This window comes from Eurosta solidaginis, chromosome 4 (genome assembly GCF_040869045.1).
Source record: "Eurosta solidaginis isolate ZX-2024a chromosome 4, ASM4086904v1, whole genome shotgun sequence".
NCBI lineage: Eukaryota > Metazoa > Arthropoda > Insecta > Diptera > Tephritidae > Eurosta > Eurosta solidaginis.
The window spans coordinates 15238947-15253708 of record NC_090322.1 but is presented as its reverse complement, the minus strand read 5'-3'; the positions used below and the strand labels follow the sequence as shown (position 1 = coordinate 15253708).

Genomic DNA, 14762 nt, shown 5'->3' with positions numbered 1-14762 from the left:
TGTTTCAAACAGAAGAAGTTTTTAACCAAAATATTTCAACCAGACCTCAAGAAAGACATTCTCACGCGTGGAAAATTTACCAACTGTTTTTGAAAAGCAACAACAAGATTTTAATAATTTCTTATTTTTAAATATTTTATTGGTTCGTAAAGGAGTAGAACAAACTTTCGTACACTTTGACAAAGTATATCTAGATGACATAAAATAATTATTGCCTGAAGTTCAAAGAGCACGCAAAGCTCAAAACTTTTATAGCTAAGCTTGAGAAATAGAAATCGGGTGCTCAAATCTTTTTGCTGCAAACAATTTTGTTGATATTATTAAGTAAATGAGCACAACCCAATAATTAAAAGTTTTGCAACTTTTTTTGTTTTCAGTTTTACAAAAATTTCATAGCACAAGGCATGTGGGAAGGACGAAGCAAATTGATACAAGACTATATGCCTTAAAGCATTTACAAGTTAATATTTGGTCTAACAATAAACCCCCCTACCCCAAAGCTGCTAATGTTGTTGCAGTTGTTGGAGGTGGTTGTGGCATTGTACGGTGGGCGTTTTGTAATTGTGTTAAAATTATGAATGTGCTAAGTTGTAAACTAACGCTAAGGAGGGAACAAAAACTACAACAAAAAAACTTGCCACATTGTCATACCTAAATGGACGTCATCAAAAACGTGCGTTGCAAGTTTCACTACATTTGACCACATTTGGTACCAACTGAACGACCAGCCAGCCAGCCAGCCATTTGGACGACCAAACGGCAGTTGGGACTCATTAAGTATTTACACAATAATTGCATTGGCATGTGACAACAAGTGTGTATGCATCACTTTTGTTTTTGTACAACAACAAAAAATAGACTAACATTAGTAAATGTGACAACTATGTACGAGTATGTGGCATGTTACAAGTTGCAGCTATTAAATATAAATTATTTTAACATTAATAAATTTTCACTAAATGTTGTTTTTGTTTGCAAAGCTATCATTTAATTTTCTATTGCAAAGCTATTCGGTGCGTTTAAGCAAATTGCTTTAAAATCGACGAAAAATTAGGCGCACTTTCAATATTTTAACAGTTGAGAACTATATGGCGGCATTGGCAAGCAATAAACGCATGATTAAAGAGGGCAGGTGACCATATAAGGAAAAGCGCATATCCTAGTTAAATTTCTGAGTTTAAAATAAAAGCCACAAAGTGAGCGAAACGACTGAAACTTTCAAGCTATGAAATCAGACGGTTAAGAAGGTTGAAACTGTGACTGGGTTGATAAGAGTAAAGTCATCGTAGTGGCAGTGGTTTAGTTGTTGATTAACGAACAACAAGGTAAGACGTATGCACGAATGTTTGTTAACACTCAAAAAAAAATTTGTAACTATGAGTCTTAAGCTTAGAACGCTTGAAACTGTGGCTGTGTTGGTAAGAGTAAAGTCATCGTGGTAGCAGTGGTTTAGTTGTTGATTAACGAACAACAAGGCAAGACGTATGCACGAATTTTTGTTAGCACTCAAAAAATAATTCGTTAATAAGCTTTAAAAATATTGGTTTATTGCTTAAATCATGAGTTTAAAACGGTAGAAACTGTGGCTGTGTTGGTAGGAGCAAAATCATCGTAGTGGTAGAGGTTTGGTCGTTGACTAATGAGCAACGAGGCAAGACGTATGCACGAATGTTTGTTAACACTCAAAAACTAACTCGTAAATATGATTTAAAAATATAATTTTATAGCCTGAGTCTAACAAAAAATTTTAACAACAAAACAAGATAAGTCATATATTACTAACTACAAAAATTAAAATATTCTGTGTATAAGCGGTTTTTTTTCTTTTCAAAATATGTGTTTTAAAATAAGCGATTAAACATTTGCCTCTTTTGATGTTGCTACTCTTCTTTTTCAGCGCGCATAATTATTTCACAAGCTGACGACCTCTGGTTTCTAGTATTACACATTATACAGTGTTTGTGCTAGAAAGCGCTCTAAACTCTGTTGTTAGTGCTTATCCCGGCATATGTAATATTTTGTTAGCTACCATATATGTATAAAGAACCAGTCATTTAACCCACGCTATTCCATATTCCTAAAGACTTTGACTTGTTTGCCAAAACGAGCAACCACTTAACAGCCCGCACACTTCTTATTTGCACTTAGTGGGCGTTTACGTGTCATTAGGTAACAATTGAAGCATACGCTTTTTCTTATTGATTCCATTTTAACAGCCCATATATTTAAATATCGATGACTTAATATTTAATAGCTGTATTTTTTTATATTAATGCGAATATAATCATAGTTTGATTAGCGTTATGCGCTGACTTTTATGAGCTGTCATCAACTCAGATTAGTTGGACTCAACCTTTTTGTTTTTTACTTAAGTTCTGTATTCAAATGTTATAGTCTTTTAAAAATTTAAACTGGTAAGTAGTAAGTGCAATGAGTGTGCACATTTGCGCTACGCTCAAAGTTCGTTAGTCAAACTTGTTTGAAATTAAATGGCACATAAATATCGATGGTGTGGCTGATTTGAGTGACTTGATTGTTAGGTAAAATTATTGCAATTGAAAAAAATCTATATATTATGAAGCTAATTGTAATTAGTGTTGATAAGAAGTGCGAAATATTAGTATATCTTAATTAATAAAAATGATAGAAATGAGCTAGACCGGTAATAAGTCATATTTAAATGCACTTTGTGAGCTTTTAAAATTTTCAATTTTAATTAATCGTAAAAATAAAAAAAAATAATAATAATGTGCTGAAGCAAACTTGTTTCATTATATATCATTAAATTTAGCCTGAAGCTTTCCGTCTTACTTTCATAACGAAATAATACGCATTTGCATATTCGATTCTTGCAATTACTTTCACGTGTGAAACTTTAAAATTTTCCAGCCAAAGCTTAGTCTACAAATTAATAAACAGCAACTACGGAAAAACTTGAAGAAGTGGAGGAGGTGAAATGATAACTCGACGGACCCAGGTGATGGCGTAGATAATAGAAAACAAAATTGTACGTCAAAACCGACTAAAATGGAATATCATGAAGAATTGAACGAGGCGAAATAGTTACTCGGCAAATCCAGATGAAGAGATGAAGACGGAGATGCCGGAAAGCAAAATTGAAACTCAAGATTGTTTCCAAAGGAAAGACGTTTTTCGAGAGCCGCAAATTTGCCATCAGGAGGTTTGTACAATCTAGAAAAGTGGTCAAAAAATTAGAAGAAAAGTAAAATATTCATAAAATTCAATGTCAGAAAGACTGTTTCTGCTGGTGAAGACTTCAGTTGACTTTTGATTAAGAGAGATCGTTGAAATATATGACAACTATTGGCTTTTAGAAGAGAGTAAATTCAGAAGTAGAATAAATCCAAGGGAATTTTAACCAAATACTAAGATGTGTAGAATTCACTTACGCAACCTACTTAACTGAACCATTACATGATTCAATCTTGTGAGTATTTCTATTTAAACAAAGTCTATTAGTTTATTCAGAGAAATCATAGAATGCTTTTAATAAGAATCTTATATATATTATTTCTAATTGCTGTTTTTATGTGCAGGTCTCTTTTTCGCTCTTATTTGAGCACATAAAGAAATTTATTTGTACTATAGCACTATTGTGAATATTTGATTAGAACTAACACTGATAGAACAGCTGATTTCTGTTGATATTTGATATGAGACTTTTATATTTGTTGCGCAAGATGCACACGGGTCCGATTCGTATACAAATTTGATTTTTTATTACAGTCCGGAGTAGTGTTTTAAATTTTTGGTACGCTTTGGCGAGACCTACAGTTTTTACACAAACTCGCTACGATACCATATATGCATTACATTTAACTGATTATTGGAATTTTAACAAGGCCTGATGCTGCGGAATACACCTGACAATGTCTTGAAATGCTCCCTCCTTTGAAGATTAAGCTGTTAACAAAAGTAGAATTTTTTTAAAGCCTGTCCCCATTTGCTATTGAAAATGTAACTTTGACCTTAATCACAGGGGCATAGCATATATTTGTACAACATGGCGGCTTGTAAACTCGGCGTCTGATGCAGTGAGCTCACTAGCACTCCCAGAAGCAACATCTCTCAAATTAAAAAAAAATTTTATTTCAGTAACATCATTCCCAGATAGAAGCAACACATTATGTTGTCGAGTTTTACTTGCAACATTCCTATACATACATATCTGAATATTGTCACCAGCAACATCATCATGCATATATGCCACTTGTCCTTCCAGTTGCCTTGAAAATGCACTTGAGCACGTGTGCATTGCACGTATTGTAAGTAAACGTTTCATAGCACAACGGTGGCAATGGCTTGGAAGGAAAGCAAGCAAACCAAGTATTTGGGGTGTTAAAGTTTTATTTAATTTTTTTAATTTCTTTTGCATGTTGCTTGCGTTTATGCCACGAAATATAGGTTAATGTACTTGAACTTAACTTAACGTTAGCTAGAGCATGAACCTTTGGGAGTAAGATTGAGAATACTTGATATTTTAAAAGATTTTTTGCTTTAAAACGTTTTAATATCTATTGCATGTCTCACTCGGAAGATTTTGGCTGAAGAAAGCTGCAAACTGCAAGAAATCCTGTTTAATTTTGCGTAGTATTTTGTTGAATTTTCAAAGCTGTTTGAGTGCAGATATGTAGCTCAGCTCGCTTTTGGAATGCCTTGTATATTAAAGTTTCTTTTTAAGTCCAAAATTATAGATTTTTTTTATCTGCATCATACATTTTTAAGCACCGTTTTCACCATCTTCAGTTAGTCACTTATGTCAAGTTATCGAAATTTTCGTTTTTTCCATGCTAAATGAAGCTTCCGAGTCTCAGGAAAAAGTGTAAACAAAAATCAGCTGTTTGGCGAGTTTTCGTGTATTCACAGTATCTAGATTTATGCGATTTGAAACGATCCTAGGTGGCATTTTCGCTTTATCTTCTCCACTGTTGTCACTACGTCATGTTATTGTAAAGAGGTGTGAAAAATGCTTTGGAATCAAAGCACTTACGCATATAATCCGCAATTCGCACTCATCAACGCAATCTCTATGCATTATATCTACTTCATGCTCGACTCAAGTACGCTCTTTGCTTACGCACGTACTCTTCATACAGCTGAACTTGTGAAACACTTAGCCAAGACACGCACTCACTCATAATTGTAATTTTGTATCGCGTAAGTGCAAAACGTGTTAAAGCGCAAAAATTATCGTTACTTTGTTTATATGAAAATTTAAATTTTTAGTATTTTTTTAAGGAAAATATAAGAATTCAGTTCGGGATTATTTCGACTTCTGAGTGGAATATCACCTTCTGAAAACTTTTGCATAACGTCCTATTTCAAAACTTGTTTCAAAAACGCCCTATCTTGGGTCCTATTATGTTCGATTCAAAAGAAATTTCTTTCGGATTTGAAAAAATATATACGTGGTTTGACAGCTTTCGAATCGCATTTCCATTCGAATCGAGTTTCATAATAAGTCCTCTGATCTCAAACTCAATATCTTTTTTACATTAGCTGGGGTATTTATGAAAAAAAATCTGAGATAGCGCATTTTTGAAGCAAATTGTAATAAAAGGCGTTGTTCAAAAGTTCTCTGGTATAGGGCGTTTTTGAAACGGCACTCTAGATAGGTTGACAGCTTTCGAATAGCATTTCCATTCGAATCGAGTAACAGAACAGGGCTTTTAAACTGAAGAAACGTAGGTGGCAAATGATATAATTATAACAAACTATTGCTATTTAGAAATTCAGATGTGGAATACTGACTACAGCTCGACCAGGGGTTGAAGTTAAAGTAAAATCACAATTCATCCCGAGGACAATTCATTCTACGGACAATTTATCACGAGTACAACTCATCCCGAGGACAATTCATTCGACGAAAAATTCATCGCAAACACAATTCTTCCGTACCGTGAGCAAAGATGTTTACACATCACAAAAAAAAAATAAAATAAAAAATAAATATACATAAATAATTGCTTTAAATATTAAAATTTATGCTGCCTAAAAAAAATAGTTTGTTAAATATTTGAGCACTTTTCCTTTTTCAAGTTTAACGCGCTCTACAGACGCCTTTTACTTTCAGCATTTACTTCGCGAACAATTTTTAATTCTTTTTTGTGGCTTTGAAAAAATTTGTTTGTGTGCTTAAAGTGAGTGCGGTCGGCCGCCATTTTTACTTGAAAATGTTTGGTTTGAATTTACTAAAGGGAAAATATGAGCAAAGTAAATTTAACAACAGCGATAATAGCTTCTCACACCAAAATTATTATAAATATTTTTAAAACGAAATTTAGTTTGATTTTCCTTTTAGAGCTTGTAAATTATTTAAAGCAGAAGAAGGACACAAATTTAGCAAACTATGAAATTTCAAAACGATATAATACAATTCTGAAATGGGATATCTGCCAAGCAGATGCTGAAAAGTAAAGATACATAAATCAAAAGGAAGTCATGTGCGTAATAAAATAATAAAATCTCCAAAAGCTGTTCGGTATTGAAAAGAAAAAAAAAATAAGTGCAATATATTTTAAAGATCGAATCGAAATTAAAAAAAAAAACACGTTATCACAAGCGTATTGCAACACCTATAGGCTAGAAAATTTAAAAGTGGAATACGTCTTGAATATCTAAGCAAGTTAAAAGTGATTCAGGGCCTGTGGTATACATCGCGGATTCGGAAATAAACAAACACTACAAAACTGGGTTTTCACTTTAAGCCACAAAATGACATCGGAAAGCGCATTTGATGTTTGTATTTGAGCAATTTCAGTTTACATGTTGCAATTGTGGCATGTTGCAAGTTAAATTTATTTTGACTTGGAACATAAAAACTGTCAATTATTGCGCCGAAAATATAAAACACGTTTTTTTTTATTTTATTTGCAGCACTTGCAATTGTAACGTGGTATGTTGCAAGCAGTATAGCATATGTTGCTATTGTTTTTCTTATAAAAAGCACAAAGTAGTATGCATATTGTAACGAATTCTGGGGATTTCTGATAATTATACACCTTCTGCTAACGTTCGAATCGCTGAACTGTCGAATAAATAACTCCAATATTTATTATTGCTATATGGTCTTTTTTAGACTACTTTGGGTGTAGTACTTCACAATTATACTTCACTTCACAAATAATAGCGTGTTTAAATCAAACTGATTAGTTATTTCTTAACTTGCGCTGCTTTTTTACTCTCTGTTGCCTCGTTCGCATATTTCTGCTAAGGTCACCTTCTAGAAGAGTTGTATCTCATAACTGGTTACATAGCTATATAAATGTATGTGTGAGTAACAATTTCTTCTCTTAGCTGATGACTACATATGTGTATGGAAGATATTATTCGTCGCCTTCTCTATGTGGGTAAGTGTTGCTAGCTTTAATGTGTACATGTACATAAGAGTGGCTGCTTCCTGTTTTTGTTGTTGTGATTATTTACTGAAACTGAACAAAAAACAGTAGAGCTCGTTTTTATGCAATTTTATGATTTATATGTCTTGTGTTGCAAGTTAGTTTTTTGCTGTGAGATACAAAACAACGTTCTATAGCGTATCAGTTTAGCGAAAAAAAATAGTTTAAGCGCTTGCAAACCGAATACTGCATGTTGCAAGCAGATTTTCTTATATGCGCGTTGCTTGCTGCAAGTAGGGCACATCTTGCATGTTGTCATATAATAAAAATTTTTACATTTTCACTGCTTTATAAACGCTTAACTCAAAAATAAACAACTCTCTTAACTTAAAGCTACTTTGCAACGTGTTGCAAGTTACCACAATAGCCATTAAGTGCGTTACAAATCACTTCAGTTCACACACATCTATACATACATACATATGTAGGTATGCACTTACTAAAACTCATTACGCGTTTGCCTTTTGCATTTGCCAATACACTTTAACCAAACTTGTCATAATAAATTTTGCCGCAAAGTGCTTTAAATCGCACTATTGTTGCAACATTAGTAACTCAATTAAGTTTAATTTGTGTTTTGCAAAGTTAGTTAGCAATCAAGTGTATGACACATTTAAATGCCTGGGTGTATAATGCTAATGTGGCAACAAATGTGGAATGCAAAATATAGCAAGAAAACAATAATAACAAACATTTGTATTGTTGCACGCACAAGAAGCTACAAGAAACAACGAGGGTAGGTGCACCATATTGTCACGGATATTAGCATCACTAAGTTATCCCATCACAAGCCAAGCAGTATTTACGTTAATAATCAAATCAAGTATACACATATATAAGGCAGCCCAGAGAGATGTCACACACAGATGCATTTACTTATACGCCTATGTGCGCGCGAGAGACTGTAAACTACAAACATTCACATCAATAATTCAATCTTTATGTATCTACATAAACGAATAAATAATTGCGTATACACATATGTACCATGTACGAATACGAGCAGCGGAGAGTCAATGCGCAAACACATGCATATAGCTGAGAAGTTTGAGAGCTACTGGACTAGTAGATTCTGGAAGCGCCTAAAAGATGTATAAAATTGTGCAATTTTAGTTATAGCTGAGAAGTTTGAGAGCTCATGGACAATGCTAGTACATTCTGGAAAAATGCGAACGAGGAAACCAAAGGGTATAAAAGGCAACAGATGAAGAGGCGCTGTAATTCAGTTTGAGTTGAGCTATCAATCAGTTTGATTAAGCACGCGATCTGGCTGCCAATAGTAGAGTTTCATTTGAGTTATCAATCAGTTTGGTTATTAAGCCAGCGAGTAGCAAAGTATAAGTGTTATTGTGAAGTACTTTAATAAATGCCATTTTTCCATTATTCAATATTGGAGTTATTTATTCAACAGTTTAGTGATTCGAACTTAGCAGAGGATTGCAAATAAGAGGATTTGCAGAAAATTCGTTACAATATGTTGATGAAGTTAAATGTAGAAATATGTAGCTTTACATACAAAATTTTCGCAGCGTTAGGTAGCATAACAGTTTAACAACACAAAGCCTTATGCATAAGCGGAAATATAACAAATTTAAATTTAAAAAAATTGCGCATTTATTATTTCGCTTAATAATTTTTTTACTCAGCGTTTTTTTCAACGCTTTTCTTTTATACTATTACAACAACGTTGCACGTAACGCATAAACATGCATTTGCCACAAATTGTTGCAAGTTTTGCAAATTTGTTTTAACGCCACAGCACGCAAGCACAGCTTCAAAGAGAGGAGCCAACAATATAAACTTGGGTGGGAGCGTCAACGTGCAACATGCCACACAATTTACACCCACCTCCTCACACACACACACACACACACGCAGCGTTGCATTAAGGGCGCTGTGCTTAATTTTACGCCGTTATTTTTTGCGATTTTTTTATTTCTTTAGCCACATTGTTGTTTTAGTTGCTGGACCGTCTAAAATAAACGCCATAACTTTATTTTCGGTTGCAGCTACAGCGCTGTTATTGTTGGTTGTGCGCGCAACGTTAATTGTATTCAACGCTTGTTTTGTGCGCTTTTGTTGTTTTTTTCATTTTCGTCGCTGTGTAGCTATTTTCATTATATCAAGTTACAACATTTTGTGGCAAGTATGCGCGCACGTACACAAACACCGCTGGTCATACGCAATTTAATATGCCTTATAGTTGTTGTTGTAAGTCATTTTCACTACTGTTTTCGCGCGCGTTTGGGGAATTTCCTCGGCAGCCAGCAGGCAACAAGCAACTTGCAACAACACTCAAAACATATGCTGCTCGCTCGCCGGCTCGTCTGTTGCACTTCAAAACTTTTCGCAAACTCAACTTCAATTTTGCAAAATATTTGTTTATTTTTCAATGTTTTAATTTTGGTTGTTTGTTGTTGGTTCATTTTCACATTCCTGTTTAACTTTATGATTTTCGCATAGTTGCTCCAAGTGTTGTAAACATTGTTGTTATTGTTGGAGTAATTTTCATTATTTGTTAGAAGGAAAGTGAATTTACCCTACCGCGAGACGCCTGCGAGACGATTGAAATTGTGGTAGAAGCCTTTGGGACTGCAGCTGTTTTGATACAAACACTTTGGAGTAGCAGCGTAAGAAGCCGCAGCAGGGGAGCGCTTTCGGTAAATGAGAAGGCAGTGCGTTGCAAGTTAAGAGTTTCGGCTATGGAAGCCTGATTGGCGGCGTATTGCGCCTACTCACGTGCGCGTAGAGTAGGAAAGTTTTTAAGACCGCCGGTAAAACAATTTTACAAATATTTGCCTTTCAAAATAAAATATAAAAAAATGCAAGTGAAAATGACGGCTATTGATGCAACCAAAAGCTTAAAAATAAAAATTTCAAAGTCGCATAAAATTAAGAAATGTTTTTTGAAGTAAATATTGAAAGTGAAAGCTGTCTGTAAATACAAATGAAATGCGATACCTCGAAAAGGAGACATTTGAAGTGTTACAGAAATTTTAATTTTAAGTGACCTCATTTGCTTAATATTAAATTATTTGAAATAATAAACATATGGTATAGTTAGGTTAGGTTGAACTAGTCCGTGAGGACCTCACATTGACTGAATGAGTTCATCAGAAGTTTGTTTAACGACCAAACTGAAGAACTCTATCACAAACCAGGACCTATGTTATAAAATAACTTCATTCTCTTGGCAAATACTAGACGCTTTCTAGGACACTTGCAGCTTCTAGATCTGATAGCTGTATCTCTTCTAATAGTTGTAGTATTAGCCTGGCAAGTGCAGGGCACGAGCACAAAACCTGCTCCATCTTTTCCTCCTCAAACTCGCACTTCTTACATCTGCTTTCACTGGCTAGGCCTTGTTTAAAAGCATGCGACGCCAGAAGACAGTGTCCAGTCATAATACACGTCATGAGCCTAAAGTCTTTTGTTTTTAATAATAAGAGCAATTTTCTTAATCTAAGGTTGTAAGACCTACCAAAAATCTTTGACACTACAGCGCCGCCTTGGGTCTATGGCCGGAATGGAATGAGAAGAGATTGCGTGAGCTTCTCACCCTCCGTAAGTCGATATTTCCTTAGTTGTGGGGCTTCTCACTGGTCACGTTTGTATGGGACCGCATGCGGAAGGGATTGGCGCTCCATTTAATGATTATTGTAGTAGCTGCGGCAACGAAGAAGAGCCTGTTAGGCATCTACTCTGCGAATGTTCAGCGCGCGGTAGAAGAAGGCAATGTTTTATGGGCAAGATGTTTCCCGAAGATCTCACTAATATAGCTGAGATCAATACACGACGCTTAGTTAGCTTCACAAACTCAACGAAGTGGCATAAAATCCGCGTGGTTTCACAATGGGTCTATAAAGGCCTGGGTGTTACGATCCGCCGCGGACAGCAGCCACTTGAACCTAGCCTAACCTAACCTAGGGTCCAAGCCCTTCTCGCTTAGTCGATCATTTGGAGCTTTCGCTTTCTTTTAATTGCGCCCCATCTGCATCTTTGAAGGCTCTATTTTGTATTTATAACCAAAATTCCTACTTGCAACTTCAAGCTCATTGAAAATAATTTTTTTTTTCCCACTTCAATAGTCCATAAATCTTTAAGTTCACACACTCGTTGCATTATCTACTTGCAACACAAAAATCACAGCGCAAAAGTGTAAGCCAACATTAATTTTGTGTGCGCACAAATTTTACATAAACGACAAGCTTTGATCTATTTGAGGGCGTATAAATTATTGCAATGAAAAGCAAGCAAAAATAGCAACAGCAACACACAAAATAAATGCAATTTCAAGTAGCTGCTACCAATACAATCACAATCCATTAAAGTGAAAGGCTGAAAGAGAACGAAAAAAATAATATTTTTTTCACATTCAAATCTTGCTTATTACAACAGTCGTTAGCATACAATTAATGACAACTGACAATGACAATTTGCCAAATGTTTAAAGAGACCAGTGTGACAACAAAAACAGCTACAACAACGCCAACAAACCGCCACCACAAAATGCCAAAGTGCTTAAACAGCCCAAACCCCTTTAGCGCATTTTATCGCAAAATCGTTTGTGTATGCGCGCGCTTTATTTGTTGTTGTGATTATAACATTGATTTGTTGTTTTAAAATTTTTTTTATTAATTTCTTTTTCTTATATTGCTCAGCACACAAATATGATTTTAATTTTATGCTATGGCGCATTGACGACACATTTTGACACGTTGCACGTTGCACCGCATTGCCCATTGCCATATAGCGCGCTACACATGGCTGTATCTGTCGCCGCCGCCGCCACTGCCACCTCTGTCATGCTGTGTTGCAAGCGGCAAATTTCGCGCCCCCATGTGCTCACACTAGCACTAGCGCGACATTTTTCGTATGACAGACGCACAAATAAATGCAATAAATTGAATTGAACGGATAACAACAACAACACCAACATTAGCAGCACTAGCAATAAATGCAATTCAAAAATCGCAAATTTGCTATGGAAAATCCCGGACGTGCCTTGTTAAATCATTTTCCCACCAGCAAGTGGTGACGGCTTTGAATGTTGGTTTTTTGCTTCTCCTTTTTTTGTATTTGTAATTTCGTTCACCCGTTTTGTTGCTGTCATTATAGTGATTTTTGTAATGGCTTTAGTTGACATTATAAAATGTCTTTGTTGTTCTTGTTGTTGCGCTTTGTACTTAAATTGCATCTGATTTGAATTTGATAAAAGAATTGCTAATTATTATGGGTTGCTTATGTTGTCTGTTGTTAAGAGTTGCTTCGCTTGTTGTTTATGTTGTTGTTGTATGCGCTGTATTTAATTTTTTGAGCGCATTTGCTTTTATCTACTATGCGTTCTGTGTTTTGGTTGATTTGGTTAATAACTATCGAGAGTTCTCAAAAATATAATATTTTCTCGAATAACTTATTTGAAACATTCCGGTGTTGTTCTCGAGCTATTTATATATTGGTCAAAAACCAACAATGAACTTATTTATATAACCATTCCGCCTTACAAGATGGTGTCTTCATATTCGAACTTTATAGTATGTGTTGCCGTTGTTTTAGCCCCAAAATTAGTCCTGCAAGTTTTTGAGAAGTGCTGCCAAAGTGGATCATATATATCATTCTGATTCGAGGAAAATATAATTTGTGGTTGTGTAGTAGCAGCGAGAACAGCTTATAAACACTTATAGAGTTTCTTCTAAAAACGAATATCTTGGCAGATATAACATTGTATTCAAATTTCTTTGTACTCTCTTCTAATCCTCGTAAAGGTTGGCACAAAAAATGTGCACCTGAGCTACTGAGCACAATCTTCGCGTTTTGTGATTTATGAAATAGGGTAATTCTCCAACTTAGTTCTGAGAAAAAGCGTTTTAAAGCTGGCGGGTGAGGAAGGGTGATATTCCACTCAGCAATCTATATGGCATCTGTTCCACTCAGCAATCTATATGGCATCTGTAGTTTTTGTATCTAATGCTTCGAAGTTCTTTACAACTTTGGAGAAAGAAAGATTCTGTGAAACAGAGATGTACAATGAGAAACTAACGAAGTTTGTTGTCCATCCAAGTTTACACAGCTCATTTATCGAACCTCGATTTTTTGACAGACGCCAAGAACTGAGTAGTATTTCAAAGCAGCACGACCTTCTTGATACAAAATGTAAGTACGATTTAAATAACACCTGAAGATCTTCAAGCAAAGGTGGTCGATGAGATAGGATGCATAGGTCGCCTTTTTGTTCGTCCAACTACTTTAAGTACAAAATGTAAGAAGCTTGTTTCAGAAACTGTTGATTATGCAATGCATATATGAATATATTTCGAAATATAATACCTTCAATCTGTCACACAGCACTTCCGTCACTAAGAAACTTGCATCTTATGTTCAAGTGATAGCAGGAATCAGAAATATTTGAAAAGCCAGCTGGGGTTTCTCTATGGAATCAGAGGAACAATAGCACCCCATATAATAAGTTGTTTTGAAAGTAATGCTGCTTCCAGAAACTCTTTGGGTTTTTCTCGCCTAAAAGTCACAGTATTGTTTGTAATGAATGGAGTTGGGAATTAGCCACAAATTCCATAAGATTTACCACAAGGACTGAGATGTATGAGATGTGGTGTTCAAAACCTATTCAATAAATCCCTACTTGTACTATATTGTGGCCAATGTTGACATCACTATGCTGTTAGTAAATAATCACAATAAGAAAAACGGCAATCAGCCACATTTATGTACATAGAAGGCAACGAAGAATATCTCACATACACAAAGTACGTGATATTTAAGTATAATTGTACTACTCTCAAAGTAGTACAATTAAAGACCATTTGGCAATATTGAATATTGAAGTTATTTATTCGACAGTTCAGCGATTCGAACGTTAGCAGAAGGTGCATAATTATCAGAAATCCCCAGAATTCGTTACAATATATATGTAGATTTTATTTTTTCTAACAAATCATTTGACTATGAAAAAACACCCTGCTACCCCCAATTACTTAAGCGTAATAAACACATCTTACGATCTCTTTCAATGAATAAATGTATTCAATTAGCTGTCATGAGCGCGTGAAAGTAGTTAAAAATTTTACAATTTTTAATAACAGTTCATTTATAAAATTTAGTTTTTTTTTCTTAAATAAATTGGAAGTGCTCAGTGAGCTTTGATTGAAAGGTTAGTGACATTTTTAAATTAACTATTATTTTATTTACTTACTTATTTCAATAACGAAATAAAAAGTTTCTTAACCGTATATTAAATTGCATTGAACTCTGATTAGTTAATGGAAAGCAAATATCAAAATGTAAATTGAATGCAAAGCTTTTAGCGCAAATGTACTAAAATATATG

At 34.8% G+C, this 14762-nt stretch overlaps 1 protein-coding gene across 7 annotated transcripts in view; it reads right to left on the bottom strand.

Moving 5' to 3' along the window:
• bi (T-box transcription factor bifid) overlaps positions 1–14762 on the bottom strand; it is a 481645-nt gene that overhangs the window by 286078 nt on the left and 180805 nt on the right. The gene's annotated exons all lie outside the window — the stretch shown is intronic.